This window comes from Sus scrofa, chromosome 1, assembly GCF_054392235.1.
Source record: "Sus scrofa isolate SSC_HxYL_T2T_F1_AM1 chromosome 1, Sscrofa_HxYL_maternal_Yorkshire_Landrace_v2.0, whole genome shotgun sequence".
Classification (NCBI taxonomy): Eukaryota; Metazoa; Chordata; class Mammalia; order Artiodactyla; family Suidae; genus Sus; species Sus scrofa.
The window spans coordinates 259,563,308-259,582,119 of record NC_139383.1 but is presented as its reverse complement, the minus strand read 5'-3'; positions in this window follow the sequence as shown (position 1 = coordinate 259,582,119).

Here is an 18,812-nt window from a genome sequence, read left to right as displayed (position 1 = left end):
ACCGTGCCAGGCCCTGCAGGCGGAGGGAGGGAGAGGCCTCCTGGAGAACCAAGAGCCAGTGGCCAAATGAGGGAACTAACAATGTTCATATCAAGCAACACACAACAGTTCATTCATTCATTCATTCATTCAGGGGCTATTTACTGAACACCTACTATGTACTAAGAAAAGGGTTAAGAAGCAAATAGATAAAAAAGGGAATGGGGAATCCAGCCTGGGGCTACTCCTCAAACATGAAAACATCCATCCTCACCACCATCTCTGTCCCAAGAAGCCACACATGCCCTCACATTTCCTCGTTTTGAAATCCAATCTTTCTTTCTTTCCTTTTCTTTTTTTTTTTTTTCTTTTTTAAAGCTGTACCTGCATCATGAGGAAGTTCACAGGCCAGGGATCAAACCTGTGCCACAGTAGTGACAACACCAGATCCTTAACCTGCTGAGCCACCGCGGAACTTATTTCTAACAATCAAAGGAGGCATGGGGCTTAACAAAAGCACTTGAATTTTTAGGAACTGACCATGGGTAGACAGGGGTTCATGCTGTTGGGGAAAGACCAGCAGTTTCCTATGTGGTCATCCTGGATCTAAGACTCAGATCAGCACCCACCTTCGGTGGTAAGACCTCCACCCCCTGAGCCTCAGTGTGCTCATCTGCAAAATGGTTTGGTGATAAAGAGAAAAGCCCTATCATCAGCCACAACTGAGATAGAATTCTGGCTCGGCCACCACACAGCCAACTAACCTATGTGCCCTTGATGGATTTGTTTCATGCTTCTGTAAAATGGGAACAATATGCTACCACCCTCCTTTGGTACCAAGAAGATACACTGTTGTCTCAAGAGGGGGACAGAAAGGGGGGAAGGGGAAGGGTCTAAAAACTCCCGCTCGTCCTAAAGTCCTATTGTACACCTTGTCCATTTTTTTAAATCTTTTTCATTGTCATAAAATATGCATCATATACAAGAACCTTCCCCTCTGGGCCTCTGTCTCCCCACTGAAAAAATGAAGGGGTTTTGCCTTGAAGGATTCTACAACTTGGCCTCTATTCAGAAGAAGCCGCTGGTAACGTTAAACTCGAGACTTTTCTGGACTTTTCCCCAGTGTCACTTCACAGCGTAGTTTTATATTTGTGGGGCATTTAACAGCCAATCACTCGGAGCAGCATCAGGTAAGCATGTTATTGTCGGGGAAGGAAAAGGAGGGGTGGGCAGGGGGCAGGCTGACCCGGCCAGGATGCGACAGGCAGGCTTGGAGACTGCATTCCTGCCCTTCTCTCCAGCTCAGCTCGGCTCAGCCCCGCGCTCCCACTCAATCCAGAAGTCTCGTTAAGTCCATTTTATAAGTCTTTTTTGACAAGCGAGGCCTTTAAAACATGTTCCTCATTGTGCAGAGGGTGAAGTTCAGTCCAAACATTTGTCTGCAGGAGACACTGGGCGGACCCGACAGCCAGGGGTCCGTCATAAACTCCTCTCACACTCTGGGGCCCCAGGAAGGGGTGCTTCTTCAAGATACCCCATCTGGGGCTCTGCTAAGAATAATAATTCCATACAAAGAATAAAAAATCAGGTGCCTGAACACCTCCCGACTATCTATACTGTCTCTGATCTCAAACCTCGCAAATGAGTATTTCCATCCTAGTTTCTCATCCAGCGTCACATGGCTGGACAGGGCTAAACCAGCATCCAAATTCTGGTCCCCTTGGTGCCAAAGCCTTAACTCTTTCTGTCCCACCAGCTACCTGCCAGTGTGAAAGGGAGACACAGCATGTGCTGGGACTGGATTCCTTCACAGCCCAGCTTTTCATGGAAAGTCTTGAGGAGCCTAAATGATCACACCTTGGATCAGGCCCCAGAGGAAGCCCACTCCCCTGTATAGCCCATGGCTTGGCCTCATACGTGGTGGGGAAAGCTGAGTCAGGGTCGAATTCTGCGTCGGTGAGGACAGGGCAGCCCCACTGCAGGGAGACACACCTCAGAGCAACTGGGGACCAGATTTCAAAGGTCTTGCCTGGAAAGTTGATTAGGGACAGATCAGGTAAGAGAGGCCCCTGTGTGACTCCTGAACACTGCTCGAATCACAACCACGCACTTGGAAAGAGAAGGACGAGGGGAGAAGTCAGACCCTGAAGGAAACAGGGGACGAGACAGTGGAGGGAAAGTCCTCTTCCCAACAGCCTCCTGGAAGAAGATTTCTTGGACTCACCTGAGCAAGACCCCAGGGCCTGTTTTAGAGAACAAGGCCAGGCTGCTCTGAGCAGGACCCACAAGTCCTCCAAGGACTGGCCTGTCCTCCTGCCCACTTCTCACCACCTGTACAGGCTGAGAACTCAGCCACATGGAAGGCCAAGCACTGCCTCCTCTGCAGGCTCCCCCCATCTTTCACATGGTACATTCCCAATGTCTGCTCCACCCCTAACCAACACCTACTCACTCCTCGGGGCCAGTCCAACTGGCATCTCCTTGTGGGGCCTTTCTAAGTCCCCTGGTCCCTCCTGCTGCCCAGCACTATTTGTCCCTATGTAAACTATTAGGCCAGTTGATGGCTCAGTTCCCAACTTTTTTTCAGAAATACTATTACTACTACTATGACTTTTCTCACAGGGTTGATGTGAAAATTCGATAAGATAAAATAAAGTCTGTGCTGAAACAGGACCTGGCAGCCTCCATGCTGATACATCCAGCCTTCACCATCCTTCTTTTCAGGCCTGGGTTCCAAGGGAACTGGGAGGAAATTTACTAACAGGAGCTCCAGGCTTGTGGTTCAACCCCCACCTTCTAAGGGGACTCCTCATTTCTTTCGGGGCTGCAAAGATATCCTTGACTGCCCCAGCAGAGAAGCCCTCACCCCTTTGAGGCCCCCACTCAGCTGTGTATGTTCAACCAGACGGAAATGTTATGTTTACACACCTCTCTCCCATTACACTGAGATAGGGACTATTTCTGAATCCAAATGCTGGCTGCCTCAGTGATGAAAGAATGCCAACGGGAGAACTGTTTTCTTTACACACCCCAGGAGAAATCCCCTACGTGTGAAACATAAGTCCTGTTAGAGAGGAGATAGTTAATAAACAAAATAAAACTTGCGGTATTTGCTATAGGCTGTGGTCCATGGAAGGAGGAAAGAAGCAACACCCCAGTTTCCTCTGCCAAAGCTTCAGGGCCCTCCCCAGCCTGGTCATCTACTCCCATCTCAATGGACTTCCATCAGCTGGGCCCACTCCAGGTGCAGGACCCAGAGCTGTGGGCAGAACTTGTGGTTGACTCCATCAGGAAACAGCAATTTTGACTCTCACAAACAGAGGTCCTTGGAATTCCCATGTGGCTCAGTGGGTTAAGGACCTGGCGTTGTCACCGCAGCAGCTCCAGTCACTGCTGTGGCAAAGGTTCAACCTCTGGCCCCTGGGAACTTCCACATAATACCTCAGGTGCAGCCAGAAAAAAGAATGAACCAAAGGTCCTTAAAGATCATCCCAGGAAGTTCAGCTCCCCCACAGATGAGCCTGGCCGGAGGCCATAGATGTGCAGTCATTTACCCCAGTGTTCTCTCTGATTCCCAGTCGAATAGAGGAATCACCTCTGTCAACAATAAACAATATTATCATTGTTGCTGTTTTCATTGGCGGCCACATCACAGGATGAACTCATGTTGGACTTCAGTCTCAGAATTTTGATATTTTCTTCAATGATCTCAACGTGAATCTTGGCATTCCTACTAGTAAATAAGTCATTAAAAAAATAAATAGATGATAAGTAGGTAGATTGACAGATAAAGGAAATCCTTAGAAACAGGAAGTAGATTAATAGTGGCTAGAGAGGCAGCAGGGAGAAGACGGGGAGTGATTGCTAGTGGGTATGAGCTTGCTTTGGGGGGGGTGACAAAAACGTTCTGAAATTTGATAACAGTGATGGTTGCACAACTCAGCGAATATGCCGAACGTCACTGAATAGGGCACAAAGGGTGAATCTTACAGGATGTGAATTTTGTCTCAATAAAGCTGCAGTTTTTGAAAAATAAAGGAATAGCCAACTCTTTCAGCCTTTCTTCAGCTCAGTAGCCTTTCCTTCGTGCCTTCAGTTAACAGATTTTCAAGAGGATCCCAGGGTTTAGAGGACCGACATCACCCGTCACTGGTCATCCAATTCCTTACTGGATGTTTGCTACACTTCTGATTCCAAGTCAGCCTTCCAAGAAATGGATGCCATCACAGTTCATCTGGGTCTCAGATGGGAACTCTCAGGCTACATGTTATGAACACAGACTGTGGGTCAAATGCCTTCAATAATAATCTTGCTTAATCTTCCCAGAAATCATGAAGGCAGTGGTCCTCAAACTTGAGTATGTGTTAGAAATGCCTGGAGGGCCTCTCAGAACACATACTGCTGGACTCCACCCTCAGAGTTTCTGATTCAGTGGGTCTGGGGGTGGGACTCAAGTTTCCAGGTGATGCTGTTGCTGCTGGTGTGGGAACCACACCACACTCAATTCTCCTTTGACAAACAAGGAAACTGAAGCTCTGAAAGAGTCACTAAATTGCTCAAAATTGCATGATGTGGCAGACACTACTGTGTCTCAAATCTCTCTGCCCTCTCTGCTCTCAAGAAGAGAGGATGGAGTTCGCTGCAATGGGATCAGCGGCATCTCTGCAGCCCCCAGATGCAGGTTCAATCCCTGGCCCAGTACAGTGGGTTAAAAGATCGGGCATTGCTGCAGCTGCAACATAGGTCCAACTGCTGTTTGGATCTGATCTTGATCAGCCGACCTAGAACTCCATATGCTGTATCGCAACCAAAAAAAAAAAAAAAAATAGAGGTTGGAAGTGTTCTTAACACTTTCCCAAATTTCCTTGCAGCTGACAAGATGCTGGGAGATGGGTTCTCTTCCCCATGGGAGCCACATGCTAGAGATACTGAGCAGAAGGACAAAATGTCCCTGGGTCGTTGATGACTGGCAGCCGACCCAGTGATCCCAACACAACCACAGGACTTTTGTTATGTATAAAAAATAAAACCCTAAACCACAGTTAGTCTATTATCCTGTCATAGCTGATAACATCCCGAGTGATACACAGGAATGGATCAATATTGAGGCCAGGAGTTACACCTAAGTCTATCTCACCCCCAACTTAGGATTTCCACTCTCCCTACTGCCTCTAGCAATGGAATTTTTGGCTGTGAAATATTCAACACACCTAAGAAATCTCTTAACTTCCCCTCTAATAATGTTTGTCAAAGGGAAGTGGCTTGAGTAATTCATCTCAATCCCAAGCAAAGAGATTGGATGTGGTTTGCATCTAACCAAGGTCCCACAATTTGACCCAAGCCAAAACATGCCGTTAGACCCTTACTACTCAAAGTGTATTTCACCCACCAGCAGCAGCAGCATCACTTTGGAGCCTGTTAAAGCAGAATCTCCTCCCCAGTCTTACTGAATCAGAAACTGCATGTTAGCAAGATCCCCAGGAGCTTCCCATGCTGGTTGAAGTTCGAGATGTAGAGTGTTGGTTCAGTGGTCCCCAAGAGTGAACATTCGAATCACCTGGAAATCTATAACCAAATACACAAACCAAAAACCACACCTCACCTCAGACCTACTGAATCAAAATTCTACTTGAGTAGGAACCAGAAACCACATCCCTAGTTTTTCATATTATTTTGCTCATATGCCTTTTTGAGAAATGCATTAAAGCTATGGTCCTTCTAGCAGAGAACAGCACATACACATATTCACACATTTTACTTTCAATTTCAAGGATTCAGAGAGGTCCACCCAGTCTCCTAGGACATGTGAACTGCAGAAGAGGAGCTCTCCCCACATGTCTGGGCAGTTTCAGTGATGCACTCAGGATCCTAATGAGAAGAGGCAGCCTAGCTCCTGCTGGCCGGGCCAGCCTCGGTTAAGTTCTCACCTGAAGGTGGTTTATGTAACCAACTAAAGCCCAAGGTCACAGCTCAGTAAGCAGCTTCTGCAGCAAGTATAGCTTTGTGCTCCCCGGGCCTTCCCATCACCCCAGATTACAAAGCTTTTCATTTCATTTTCACCAAATTAACCTAATTCACATGGAGGATGACTTCCTGCTCAACCACTGCCCACGAGGATGCCACAGAGGCAGGTGCCTCATTCAATTAGGAGGAGATTTTGAAGAACACACTCGTCAAAACAAGGTATTCAACAGGCAGGGGCAGTGTATCACTGCCTCCCTCAACCAACTGGCAGATTAATCTCTCTCCTTTAAATATAATCAAATGGGAGTTGCCTTCATGGTTCAGCAATTAACAAACCCAACTAGTAACCATGAGGTTGCCAGTTCGATCCCTGGCCTCGCTTAGCGGGTTAAGGATCTGGCATTGCCCTGAGCTGTGGTGTAGGTCACAGACTCAGATCTCACACTGCTGTGGCTGTGGCATAGGCCGGCAGCTGTAGCTCCGATTCGACCCCTAGCCTGGGAACTTCCATATGTGGCCCTAAAAAGCAAAAAAAAAAAAAAAAAAAAAATTTAAATATATATGTATATATATATAAAATCAAATGAAAAGAACAGGAAGTTCAAATCTAGAAAATTCAAATGCAATCCCTACCTGGAACTAGATAGCCATGAAGTCTCAGTCAAGGCACTTAACCTTGAGTCTTGGTTCACGCTCTATAAGACGACGCCACTGAGAACACACACGTGAATTTCTATTTATTGTGACAACTCAATTAGAGAATAAATGTAAACATATTTTCAGAGAAAGCAGCCCTCATACTAGGACTGCGGAAAGGGATGGGTCCCCAAATCTAGGGGAACTGGGCCCCAAGTCTGGCTTCTCCATCGCCAGCCATTTGACCCTGGGCAAGCATCATAAACTCTCCATGCTTGCTTCCTGATTTGAGTAATGAGCATGGCAGTAATCCCCTCCCAAGGCTCTGAAGGAGGCACTGAGACATGGCAGAGCATGGGTGCTGGCCAAACACGCATCCTCTTCCCCGAGCCCCCCTGCGCCGCATTGCTGGATGGCATCTACATTCGCAGAACTGCCAGTGTGAAGTGGTTGCCTGAGAAAAATTGCTGTTTCAATAAATCTGATCAAATTATGTGGGAATGCAAGATCCAACAACCAGATCTCTAATTAGAGGCTGGGAGGGAGTGGGCTGTGCTGGGAGAATTCTCACCGTGCAGGCCTCACCGCTCAGAGCTCTACAGAACATAAAGCTTTCAAAGGCCAGTTTCACAATTTTCCACCACATGAGCAAACTTCATTTGCCTGGATGAGGCAATAACTGCCTGCTTTTCTTGATGTATTTCCCTTTTCCTCCCCTTTCCCAGCCTCCTAACTCACTCATGCCTTCATCACAGTCCCTGGCTTCAGTCTGTTTCCCTCCTAGCCCCTGAAGTGGCCAAGCTATGCAGAGATTTGAAGTCAGAGTCCTGGATTGCGATCCCGGCTGCCACGTCCCGGATGCAGGACCTTCCGCCAGTCAATTCACCTCCCCAGAGCCTCAGCTCCCTTTGTGTCTGGGGTCATGCCCTCCAGCCTAGGGGTGAGGGTGGCTGTCAGGAGTCGGCAAGATGCCCTAGCTGCTATGGAAGGTGCTGGTAGGTCATGGTTTCTCTCTTCTCTGTGTGCGTATGCGGGCATCCAGCTAAAAGAAACCAAATGGATCTGATGCGTTTGCTCAGAAAGAAAGGGAAGTGAGAAATCCCTGGGCCCAAACCAGTCTTGGATGGAAGCCCTTTACTGCAAACGTCTATAGAAACATCCTGGTATTTTACAAGCCTCTGGCGCCTTCCACCAGGGCTAGGAGGCTGATTCGGCCGGAAGGGCCAGCAGCTGTCCTCTGGATAGCCCAGCGGTTCTGCAGCCCTCTCAGACCAGCTGTCTGTCCAGAAGTCAGCTGCCCAGGAAGAGGCATTCTTTGCCCAGAATGATTCTTCCCAAAACCCCAACTCAATTCGACCCAGACCCTGGGTAAGTCTGTCATTAGGAAGAGCTGTAACAGCAGAAGACCAGCCAGGAGGCTTGTGACAGGGTCTCATTAAGCCTCCAAAGCACAGCTGCCAATTCATGAATATGAACCCACCCCCAACCCCCATGTCCCAGCACAGCTCACACCAAGCCCAGGCTCACCCACACTGGGGCTCAGAGGCGGTATTCGTCTTCTTCTCCAGTTCTCGTGATGGGGAGAGGAGAAGGAACTACCCAAGCTGGATTGAAGGGCTTGCTGAGAGGCTGTGCATGGCCTGAGCTGCTCAGTTCTCTGCCCACGACACTCTGCACTCACTCACAGGCATCTCTCCCTTGTGGGGGACACTACTAGGCCTGTTTTACAGGTGAAGAAGCTCAGGCTGAGGGAGATGTAAAGTCCCCAGGTGAACTCAGCTGGGCCATAGCAAACTCAGGTTTGAAATGCATGTCTGGCTGACATTGTATCCAGTGGGCTTTCCACTTCCCAGGAGCTGTCAGGCACCCACCTCCCTGATCTAAGATTTTTCCATCTTCTGCCAAAGTTTTCAGCGTCCTAGGCGCTGCTTGGAGGACAGGTGGAAGAAAGCACAAGGTACCACAAAGCAGAAAAATACCCATGCGGGCAGGTGAAGCGGGGTCTTCCTTCTGCACAGTCACAAGGCAGGAGCACCCCGCCTTCACCTATGAGAGAACACAGCATGGCTCACAGAAGTCACCCCATAGCAGGATGGGAAATGTAAGCCACCCCCATCAGTGCCTGGAATATTCACATGTTTCAAGCTCACCAGTTATCACTGATGTAGCCTCTGGCCTGGGAAGTAACCTTCCCGCGGCCACCTTGGGCCAAACAGGTACCACTCAAAGGCTGTAGTCAGAGCAGAGAAAAATGACTGACTTGACTGGGCACATTTGGCCTATAGGCCAAAACTCCAATGTTAAATAGCAGGCTAAGGGAAGAAAACAAATGATTTATCAATAGAATGATAGGAAGCCCATGGGTAAAACCAGAACTGCACTTTCTCACCGTGCTGAGTGGATGTGAAATTTCCCCCATTTCTCTGTAAATAAGGGGCTGGTGCTATCGGCAAAATAATTTACAACCCCATGAGCTCCACTGTAAATGGCTGCTCTGTTTACGGGCTGTAAAAACATCTCTGAACACTTTGACCTTCAGCAGGTGAGCCGTGGAGTTTATAGCACTGAGGAATTGTTTTACTGCTCCAGCACCGACCGCAGTCGTGCTGGACACCTGTTGGGGGTGAGACATGGGGGATCGAGGGCCTCCAGAGTTTCAGGAAGACGAAACCCTCAGAGGAGCAAGATGCCCCATGTGAGCCAAGCAGATAAAGCAAACTACCATGGAGCCTGGTCCGCAGCAGACCTCCAAGTCCAGGAAGAATCAACTGAACAGACCTAGGCCAAGGTGTGTGGCCTGGAGGACACTCCTAGAGTTGGCGAATCCTGTCCGAGTTCACGATGGAATCCGAGACAAGTCTGGAGGGAAGGCCATGGACCAAGCTGGGATAACCTAAGTACATTGATCGCTATGAGGGGCAGGAGCAAGAGAAAGCTCAGAGATGGTACATCAGTCAAGGTCATCAGAGAAATAATGCCTATTATTGTACATACGCACACACACACGTAGTCTTTATTTAAATATAAATATGTATATATATGAAGATACATATAAGAGGAGATTTATTCTTCATTCTACTTACATATATATATACACCTATATGTACATATGAATACATACATATGAATACTTACATATGAATACAGGCTTTCTTGAAATACATGTGTATATTTATATGTAATATGAGGATAGGAGGTTTCCTTAGTGGCTCACTGGTTAATGAACCCAACTAGGATCCATGAGGATGTGGGTTCAATCCCTGGCTTCACTAAGTGGGTTAAGGATCTGGTGTTGCTGTGAGCTATGATATAGGTCACAGACAAGGCTTGGATCCTGAGTTGCTGCGGCTGTGGCATAAGACAGAAGGCTGTAGTTCCTATTCGACTCCTAGCCCGGGAACTTCCATATGCCACGGGTGCAGCCCTAAAAAAATTAAAAAAATAAAAAATAATATGAGGATGTGTGTGTGTGTGTGTGTATACACACACACATATATATATGAGGAGATTTATTCTAATTGTCTTATGCTGTTATGGAGGCCAAGAACACCTTCAATATGCTTCCTGGAAGCTGGAGACCCAGGAAAACCAAGGGTGTCATCCAGTCCAAATCCAAAGGCCTGAGAATTGGAGGCCAATGGTGTGAACCCCTGTCAGAGGCTGAGTGTCCAGGAACCAGGAGCGCAGAAGTCCAAGGGCAGGAGATGAAAGCCTTCGATTAAGCAAGGAGAGACTTTGTCCTTCCTCCTCTTTGTGTTCTCTCCAGGCCCCACAGGGACTGGGTGATGCCCCCCCCCGCCCCTGCCATCAGTCTTACCAGCCACCTAGGCATCCCCTAGCCCAGTCAAGGGGACACGTCAAATTAACCATCCAAGATGTGAACTACAGCCCAACATGGAACAAATCATTTTTTCCTTTTTTCTCTCTTTCTTTCCTTCCTTCCTTCCCTCCCTCCCTCTTTCTTTCTTTCTTTCTTTCTTTTTCTTTCTTTCTTTCTTTCTTTCTTTCTTTCTTTCTTTCTTTCTTTCTTTCTTTCTTTCTTTCTTTCTTTCTTTCTTTTTCTTTCTTTCTTTCTTTTGTTTTGTCACACCCTGGCCATTTTTTTTAACAGCCACATCCATGGCAAATGAAAATTCCCAGGGGCCAGTAACTGAATCTGAGCCACAGCTATGACCTAGGCCGCAGCTACAGCAACACTGGATCCTTTAGCCCACTGTGCAGGCAGGGATCTAACCATCGCCTCTGCAGCAACCCAAGCCTCTGCAGTTATTCTTAACCCACTGCACTACAGTGGGAACTTTTGGAACAAACCTAGAACAGAGGCAAAGCAAAAAACGTTCTGGAAAGAGTTCATGAGCCAAAGTAGCAGAGCATTGGCAGCCGCCGAATGGCGCAGGGGTGAATTGAGCCAACTGAGAAGAACAGGTTCAGAGTAAATAAAAATACTTTCTTCTTGACCCCTTAGCTTTCTCTGAGAAGGTTTGCTTTTACCCATCATTCCTGCTTGTGGAGATTTCAGAGAGGCCGAAATGGGGAGCTCACATCCCCAAAGCCATTCAAACTACTCAGGAGGAAGACAGGGCCCATCTCAGCGGGGCGTGTGTTCTTTAAGTCTTCACCAGAAAGCTAAGATGACATTTGACAAAACCTCTAGAGCTTTACAGCACATCAGCAAGCACAGACCCTTTGCAAACAGAGTGTACAAAAGAAGAAAGAATACCCAGCTGAAAGCACCCTTGGAGGCTCTGAGCCCTGAAGGCAGTGATGAAACCGAGGCTGTGTACAGTTTGTCCACATGAAAAGTCCTGGAAGGACGCTTCACGCTCTGCAAGCATCCTGGCCAAATGAGGAAGAGTCAAAAGTGTGGCCTGCAGTTGCCCAATACCCTGGGTCTCTGGGGAGAAAGAAGGAGGAAGCAAACCATTGTGTCCAGACCAAGCTAGAAACCTAGTGACTTCCATGCTTGGAGTTTGTAATTCCGTGCCTTTGAAGAGTGTTTTCATTTTTTAATTGAAAAAAGACATTACAGTTGATGACCTGCCAGTTTTTCGCACATATAATTATCATTGAAAGCCAGGGGTCCCCCAGGGGTCCCCACTTTTTTGTAAACAAACAGGTAAAAGAACAATGTCTGGAAAGACCTGAAGCTTGGGGGCTGGGGGCAGGGAAGTCCTTTATTCCTGCTCTCCCCATTACACATATCAGATGCACACTCAAATACATGCACACATGTGTCCACACACGTGCACACACACACACACACACACACACACACACACACGTGAATCCTCAAGCAAGGCTTCTCCATCATCCTAACCCAGCACCTAGCACGGGGGCTAGGATTGTGCCGCTACTCCAGTGACTATTTGGCAAATACACTGTTTAATAAATAAGGATATAAACAAGAGCTAGAAACCAGACCCAAGAGGAAGAAGGAGGGGAAAGGGTACAGATGTGCATTGAAAGCCTGCACCCAGAGACCTCGGCAGTCTCTTGGCAAGAGCAAAATTGCACGACACTTTTCAGATGACAAAACCCCTCGACAGCCCACATCATCTTCATTCTCCCCTCCCTGCAAGAGGTGAATATCTTTGTGCTGATGTTATAGAAGAGGAAACTAAAGCCCAGAAAGGTCTGCTGGCTCGTTCCAGGTGGAAAGGAACAGAGGTAGGGAACGAAACTTCTCAAGTCAACGCTCTAGTCGCTCCCGGACTAAATCTATACAATGTAAGATAGTGACTCCATCACAATATAGGAAGACTGGAGAAACTAACAGTGTCCATCTATTCATTACTTTACCTGATACCTAAGGAATGGGCCACATAAAACATTCCGTTAAGGTGCTAGAGTCACAGCAGTAAATGGTCACAGTTCCTATCCTCCGCAAAGACCAAAGAGTTAAACAAAAAGATAAACAGGAGTTCCTGTTGTGGCTCAGCGGTAACAAACCCGACTGGTATACATGAGGACACAGGTTCGATCCCTGGCCTCGCTCAGTAGGTTAATGATCCGGCATTACCGTGAGCTGTGGTGTAGGTCTCAGATGTGGCTCAGATCCCTCACTGCTGTAGGTCGGTGTAGGTCGGCAGTTGTAGCTCCGATTCAACTCTTAGCCTGGGAACTTCCATATGTCACACTTGCAGCCCTAAAAAGCAGAAATAAAAATAAAAAATATAGAACAGAAACAAAAAGATAAACAAGACAATTAGAGACTGGGAAGAGTGCCATGACAGAGAGAAACAAGGTGGAATAGGAAATAATTGTGGGAGGTCCCTGGTGGCCTAGCCAGTTAAAGATGCTGCACTGTCGCAGGTTCGGTCCCTGGCCAGGAACTTCCACATGCCATGGGCATGGCCAAGAAAGAAAGGAAAGAATTGCAGAATGAACTTATCTATGAAACAGAAACACACTCACATAGAGAACAGACTTGCAGTTGCCAAGGGAAAAAGGGGCTGGAATTTGGGATGAGCAAATGCAAACTATCATATGTAAAACACATAAACGACAAGGTCCTCTTGCATAGCACAGGGAACTACATTCAATATTCCGTGATAAACCATAATGGAAAAGAATACGAAAAAGAATTATAGGAGTTCCCTCTGTGGCACAGTGGATTAAGAGTCCAACTGCAGTGGCTCAGGTCACTGCAGAGGCATGGGTTTAATTCCTAGCCTGGCATAATGTGTTCAGGGATCCAGAATTGCTGCAGCTGTGGTATATGTCACAGCTTTGGCTCGAATTCAATCCCTGGCCAGGGAATTTCCGTATGGCATGGGGGAGGGGGCATTAAAAAAAAGAAAAAATGGAGTTCCCATCTTGGCTTAGTGGTCAACGAATCCGACTAGGAACCATGAGGTTGTGGGTTCGATCCCTGGCCTTGCTCAGTGGGTTAAGGATCTGGTGTTGCCGTGAGCTGTGGTGTAGGTCGATGATGCTGCTCGGATCTGGCGTTGCTATGGCTCTAGCATAGGCTGGCAGCTGCATCTCCAACTAGACCCCTAGCCTGGGAACCTCCATATGCCGAGGGAGCAGCCCCAGAAATGGAAGAAAAAAAGAAAAAAATGTATATATAACTGAGAAATTACATACAGCAGAAATTAACACATTGTAAATCAACTATACTTCAATAAAATAAATTTTAAAAAAGAAAATAATTGTGGGCGTCCACTCAGATGGTAGCTCTAGAAGCTTCTGGGAATGTTCATGTGAACCAAGAGCCAATGGAGAGAACCAGCCAGTCTTTCTGAGAGCATTCTAGGTAGAGGGAGGTGGCACATGTCAGGAGTTGGGTTTTTTTAATTTGTTAACAAATTTATTTTACATCTCCTGAACCAAGATTAATTGTGAAATTTAACAGCATGGCATAAAAAGGCCAAGGACGACCTCTAGACATCTAGTTGCTCTATTTCAGGAGATCCAGAATGAGGAAGAAGGCCAGTGTGGCTGGAAGAGAATGAGGGAAAGAGAAGCGTCTTTCCATGGAGGTAGAGATAAATGTTGGTAGAGACACAGATGTTGATGGAGACAGTTTTGGTTTGGCCCATCCAGCATCCCCTGCTACCCACTTCTTCTGGCAGCAGAACATCATTTTCCTTTGAAGAATTGCCCTTCCACTATTCTCTTCCCATGAGGCTTGGGAGTGGGCTGACCCTACTCCTAGCACCGGAAATGGGCAAAAAATCCATGCTTTGATAATTATTCCCTGCCTCCCTCTACCCTCCCAAATCCCAACCAACTCGCCCACCCCTACAGCCACCACCTGCCTGGACACCACATCACCCAATGAGCCAATAAGACTTCCCAGAATTGCTGGTAAAGATTAAGCTCGAGTTGGAATTCCTGTCATGGCTCAGCAGAAACAAATCAGACTAGGAACCATGAGGTTGTGGGTTTGATCCCTGGCCTTGCTCAGAGGGTTAAGGATCTGGCCTTGCCCTGAGCTGTGGTGTAGGTTGCAGACGCAGCTTGGATCTGGCGTGGCTGTGGCTGTGGTGTAGGCCGGCAGCTGTAGCTCCGATTCAACCCCTAGCCTGGGAACCTCCGTATGCTCGGGTGTGGCCCTAAAAAAGGACAAAAAGACAAAAAAAAATAATTAAGTGTGAGTTGCAGACACAACAAGAGGAGACCATGTCTCAGAATAAAGCCAGCCCAGAGCAAAGCAGGGCCAAGAATAAATTCCACAGCTATTGTTTGAGCCCCAGGATTATCCAGCTGTACCGGAACTTTTCACCTATGTGAGCCACTAAATGTTTGTTTGTTTGTTTGTTTGTTTGTTTTGGTCCACCAAGCTTGAGATAGAGTTTCTTTAACTCATAACTCATGCATGGTCCACACTTACACAGTCATGCACATTGCTGAGTGGCAAATGGATTGAAGAGGGGCAAAAGCAGACCCATTTGGAAGCTATTCAGACATCAGGAGAGCAGGCGCAAAACTTCCACCGAAGAGCATTCAGGTTTTTGGAGCCACTGATTATACTGAAAAATGTGGCCACCTGTATACTGTACCCTGCTCACAGGTCAGCCTCGTTTGCTGTGTGTGTGGAGGTTCCCACACTTTATCCACGTTCCTTCTCTCTACCTGGATCGATCTCGTTCCTAGGGCTCAGCTCCAATGACCCTTTCTCAGAGCAGCTTCCAGGAAATCTCTAAGAGGACTCTTGTCAATTCTTTTCCATCCCAGCCCAGTTCTCATCCCTTCCCAGCACAATTATCCATAATTACCTTGCCTACTTATTTGTTTATCCCTTTAGTCTGTCTCCCCCAAGGGCATGAAGGCAAGCTTGAGGGGGAAAGGAACCGTGTCTGTCCTAGCTATAGTATCTCTCGCTCCTAAACACAGCCTGGAACACAGGTAGGTGCTAGAACACACAGTAGGTGCTCAATAAAAGCAGGCTGATCACCCTTGGACCCCAGAGCCCCTTCTCCTGACAATTTATTCCAAAAAGCCTACTCAAAATAGATTTTTTAAATAATAGAGACAGAGATAGCTCTAGCAAACAAAACTATTCAAAAGTAGAGGTGACCAGGTGTTTACTGCAGTTTAAGAACATTATAATTAGGAAGATCTAGAAAAATGTCCCCCAAAAATGTTGAGTGATAAAGCAAGGAGAAAATACCATATGGTTTGCACCTATACTTAAAAACAAATACATACCTGTAATCAAAATCTAAACACACGTTGTTAAGTACAGGAAGGGAGGGTACAAAAATAAACAGGTGATGTGGAAGCTATATGCATCTAGGGTCTTTCTTTTTCTTTCTTTCTTTCTTTCTTTCTTTCTTTCTTTTTCTTTCTTTTCTTTCCTTCCTTCCTTCCTTCTTTCTTTCTTTCTCTTTCTTTCTTTCTTTCTTTCTTTCTTTCTTTCTTTCTTTCTTTCTTTCTTTCTTTTCTTCCTTCTTTCCTTCCTTCCTTCTCCTTCCTTCCTTCTTTCTTCCTTTCCTTCTTCCTTCTTTCTCTTTCTTTCTTTCTTTTTTCCTTCCTTCTCCTTCCTTCTTTCTTTCTTTCTTTCTTTCTTTCTTTCTTTCCTTCCTTTCCTTCTTCCTTCTTTCTCTTTCTTTCTTTCTTTCTTCCTTCCTGCCTGCCTGCCTGCCTGCCTGCCTGCCTGCCTTCTTTCTTTCTTTCTTTCTTTCTTTCTTTCTTTCTTTCTTTCTTTCTTTCTAACACTGCTTCTATTTCCTGACAAGTGGATCTAATGATAAATGGGCAATGCAGAGCTGTGCAAAACGACCAGATTCAGAAGAAAGTGCTGTACGACCTCAGGGTGCAGGAGTAAAGCCCATCACAGATGGGGTTGTGAAGTTTAAATGGGATCCTGGATTTTGAAGCGCCCAGCCCAGGTCTGGTATAAATGTTTGTTCTATAAAATTTGATAATGACAATAACAATGAATAACAACAGCAATTACAATAAAAGCATCATGTTCTTTTATGAACATGAACATCATATTCTGAGAATGGGTCATAGGAGAAGCATCATAACCTGAGTAAACATCATATTCTGAGAATGGGCTCCACCACCACCCGCGTAACCCGGGGGAAACGATTTAATGTCAGTTCCTCCACATGTAAAAGGAAATGATGAGAGCCTACCTTGTATAGTTCTTTTGAAGCTTCCGTGAACACAGCAAGCACTCAGAAGAGATCATCACCATCACTGTCATCATTAAGCAGTAAGAGTTGCGAGGAACAAAGCTTCAGTGAGACCTATATTATTCTGTCCCTTGATCTGGCTGAGGCCCACAATCCCTTTATTGTTGTTAACTGGGTGCCAGGAAAAGGGCTTCAACGGGCAAAGACGTGTCGAAAGAAATGAATCACTGATCCTTCAAGAGAGGAGAATTTTTTTTAATTCCTATGTCACATCAAAAGGGCACTTAATAGTTGTAAAATGATTTGCAACCACTTGCTGGCCGCTTGCTGGGTGCCGAGTGGGGCAGGGCGGGGCGGGGAAGCCTAAGCCATCTGCATCCTCTTCTGAAGGCCCTTGTGCCTGAGCCCAGGGATCAGGTGAAGCAGCAGATGCAGCCTGGGCCCCCAAGGAGCTGCCTCTCCAGGTACAAAGTAGGAGCAGGGCGACTTTGCACACATTCTATCACCCACCTGTGTGGAGAACCAGACAGCAAGCTGATCCATCCCACGTTACAATGATGAATCCTCTCAGTGTTGCTTCCAGCTGCCTACTGCCACACCCATGGCATGTAGAAGTTCTCGGGCCAGGGACCAAACTCAGGTGCCACAACAGTGACAACACCAGGTCCTTAACTCGCTAGGCCACCAGGGAACTCCCCGCCTATGGATTTTCCTGTTCTCCCCCAAGCACCTTAGAGCAGGCCCTGAACGTTCCCCTCCTTGTTAGAGGAACAGATTTCAAGTCTTTCTACCTGTGTGACTTTAGGCAAGTCATTTAAACTTCCTGAGGCTGTGTCCTGATGAAGCTATTGTGAGAATTTACTAAGGTGTGAGGACGATGCTTAGCACAAGTCCTGGACATCGTAGGTGTTCACAAAGTGACAGGATATCAGAAGCCAGTGCTGAAGTTATAAAAATGAAAGAACAAAGCAAAAGAAGGGAGGGTAGGGAGGGATTTGACTATGTGCATAAACCCAGCCAGTGGCTTCTTCTCATTTACAGGATGAAGTCCATCCTCCGCACACCCCTGCGAGGGCTCCACAGTACAACCCTGAGCCTCCCTCCCAGCCTTCCCTTCTGCTACCCTTAGCACTTGGACACAAGCTCCAGTCACCCCGAACCTCTAGCTGCTCCCCCAAATCATCATGACCCCTCGTGGCTGGGCTAGGGGCCCCACCCCTGTGCTTCCTCAGCACCTGTGTATCATATTCTGGAGACACTCAGATACTGAAGGGTTTTTTTTTCTCTTTTTATGGCCACAGCCATGACATATAGTAGTTTCAAGGCCAGGGATGGAATCCGAGCTGCAGCTGCACCTCAGCTGCGGCAATGCTGGCTCTTTTAACCCACCGTGCTGGGCTGGGGGTTGAACCCACACCTCTGCCTTGACTGCAGTTGGATTCTCAACCCACTGTGCCACGGCAGGAACTCCAAATACTGAGCTTTTAGGGGGTGCTTGGCTGTCAGTCTCCCCCACTAGTTCATGAGTTCTATGCAGATGAGCATCCGATTTATTTCCACATCAGTGAGCCCAACCTGAGTTGTACTGAATGGAAATGTAATAAAGGATTCATTACTTGGTGGAAACAATACAGGAAAAGGTACAAAGAAGAGAGTAAGCAATTGTCTTGGGATCGAGAGCATGGCTCTGCACCTCCCAAGAAGCCTTGCTCCTTGCAACCAGCCCTAGCTCTGCCCAGCAGGGTGGAGTCAAGCCTGCCTTCCACCGCAGCCCTCCCCAGGGGTGCCCCCGCAGTGACCTCCAACAGGCCTCATGCCATCTCTCTACCTAGCTGGTTCTCTTTCCCTGAGCTTGAAGGAAAACAGAATGAACAGCACATGTCCACCCACGCCCCAAAGGCTCTTCAACCACTTTTTTTGTGTGTGGCTTTTTTTGCTTTTTAGGGCCGCACTTGCAGCATGTGGGTAGACCCCAGGCTAGGGGTCTAATTGGAGTTATAGCCAGTGGCCATAGCCACAGCCACAGCCATAGCCACAGCAATGCCAGATCTGAGCCATGTCTGTGACCTACACCACAGCTCACGGCAATGCCGGATCCTTAACCCACTGATAAAAGCCAGGGATTGAACCTGCATCCTCATG